Genomic DNA, 2,500 nt, shown 5'->3' on the forward strand with positions numbered 1-2,500 from the left:
AAGGCAGCGTGGTTTTATAGCGGCATCTGGCTGCTCTGAAAATCTTAAGGTGCTACAGGACCTTATGAGACACGCTAAGAAATTGCACAGGCCGTTGGCTGTCATGTTCATCGACATAGCGAAAGCTTTTGACTCGGTTTCGCATGCTCATATTTTATGGGTGTTAAGGCACAAGAAAGTAGATGAACACGTGGTGGGCATCATCCAGAACGCCTACGATCGGTGTACGACCTCGTTCAAAAGCAATGGCGAGTCGACTCGAGAAATTAGCATACGTGTTGGTGTCAAACAGGGTGACCCCATGTCACCCCTGCTCTTCAATCTTGCCATGGACCCTTTGATATGCACCCTAGAGTCACACGGAGTTGGGTACTCCATTGATACCGACCACGTGACAGCTCTTGCATTTGCTGATGATTTGGTGTTGGTGAGCGAATCTTGGGTTGGTATGGCCGCCAATCTAGCGATCTTGGAATCATTTTGTGGGCTATCGGGATTGGAGGTTCAGGCCAGAAAGTGCCAGGGCTTCATGATAAGCCCAACCAAAGATTCATATACGGTGAACAACTGCGACCCATGGACTATCAAAAATAAAGATGTCCATATGATCCAACCTGATGAATCAACGAAATACCTTGGTCTGAAAATTGGCCCTTGGACTGGCACTATACAGCCTGATCTACATTGTCAGCTAAAGACATGGATCTCGAAAATCGATGAGGCGCCTCTGAAGCCAACTCAGAAGGTTGAACTACTCAATGCCTATGCCCTACCCAGATTGTTATATCCTGCAGACCACTCGGACTGCAAGCAATCAACTCTCCGTGGGTTGGACCAAGAGATTAGAAAGGCGGTAAAAGGATGGCTCCACCTTCCCGCTTCAACTTGTGATGGACTGTTATATGCCAGAGCCCGAGACGGAGGCCTTGCCATCTTGAAACTGGAAAAAACAATCCCTTCGGTTCAAGTTAGAAGGCTGCAACGTATAGCAAACTCGTCCGATGCTATCACCCGTAATATTGTGTCCTCGCAGGGTATGGAGGAAGAATACCGTAATTTGTGGGTACGAGCAGGGGGTGACAGTGATGCAATCCCAACATTCGTTCTCAGGGACTCGGTGTCAAAAGAACCTGTATATCCGAGACCCTGCGATTGGAGGGAGCATGAATTTCAGAGATGGTGCGAAAAGCCGGTTCAAGGAAGGGGCATTGTAAACTTTGCGCATGATAGAATCAGTAATGCTTGGTTGAGGCCATGGTGCGGCTTTAAACAATGCTTCTTTATCGCAGCACTACAACTAAGGGCAAATATTTACCCAACAAGAGAAAGCTTGAACAGAGGCAGAGATGGGGCCTTACGTTCCTGCAGGAAATGCTCTGCCAGACTCGAGTCCCTTTCGCACATTCTCGGTCAATGTCCTGCAGTACAGAAAGCAAGAATTGCGCGACATAACAAGATCAGTAACATTCTGGCAGACGAAGCGGCTAGATTGGGCTGGTCTGTATACAAAGAGCCACGGTTCATATCCGAGACGGGAGAGATGAGAAAGCCTGACCTCGTGTTTGCAAAAGATGAGGAGGCGGTTGTGATCGATGTCACCGTCCGTTTTGAGCTTTCAAAGAATACCTTGTCAGATGCTGCCTCGCACAAAGTTTCGTACTATACCTCTCTTGGTGATCAAGTCAAAGTGCTGACGAAGGCTAGCAAGGTCACATTCTTTGGATTCCCGGTTGGGGCAAGAGGAAAGTGGCCCCTTGAGAATAACGAGGTACTTACCTCCCTGGGCCTGACCAAACCCAGAACGACATCACTGGCCAAGATGATTTCCCGCAGAACGCTGCTTTTCTCTCTTGATATTCTGAGAATGTTCTGTGGAAATTATGCGGTCTATGAACAGTCATAGACAACCTCCGAAACAAATAATAGTTTTGTTTTAAGATGTCATTTGTTTTAGATTGATTTTGTTATTTTCGAAGGTGAAGTCGGTTTTTATTTCATTTTACTATTTTTCACAATTTAGATTGTTATTTTCCAAGACGAAGTCTTGGTTCTTTTTTTTATTGTTAGTTTTTTTTTTAACACGTCGTATTTGTTACTTTAGAGCTTAGAGGGGACTTTATTTTCGCCTTACTATTTTCTGCCTACAAAGAAGATTAAAAATAAGCTTTTTTCAAGATGATTTTGTTATTTTCCAAGGTGAAGTCTTGGTATTCTTATTTTACTATTTTCCATAAAGAAGACCTTTCTTTTAGATTTTGTTATTTTCCAAGACGAAGACTTGGTATTTTTATTATATTGCTATTTTTTACACGAAGCTTATTCAAGAGCACTTATATAGATTAGACTTTGTTATTTTAATTCTTTATTTTTGAACAACATCAGTTCGAGAGTCCTGTAACTTACTATTTTCTGCCTACAAAGAAGATTACAAATAAGCTTTATTTAAGATGTTTTAGATTAGATTTTGTTATTTTCCAAGGTGAAGTCTTGGTTTTTTTTA

At 43.0% G+C, this 2,500-nt stretch overlaps 1 pseudogene; it reads left to right on the forward strand.

The window, feature by feature from the left end:
- LOC142908768 (28S ribosomal RNA) overlaps nt 1–2,500 on the forward strand; it is an 11,186-nt pseudogene that overhangs the window by 4,831 nt on the left and 3,855 nt on the right.

Source organism: Petromyzon marinus, unplaced genomic scaffold (assembly GCF_048934315.1).
Source record: "Petromyzon marinus isolate PM22_M1 ecotype Great Lakes invasive population unplaced genomic scaffold, UKy_Petmar_22M1.pri1.0 PM_G_Scaffold_100, whole genome shotgun sequence".
NCBI classification, from domain to species: domain Eukaryota; kingdom Metazoa; phylum Chordata; class Hyperoartia; order Petromyzontiformes; family Petromyzontidae; genus Petromyzon; species Petromyzon marinus.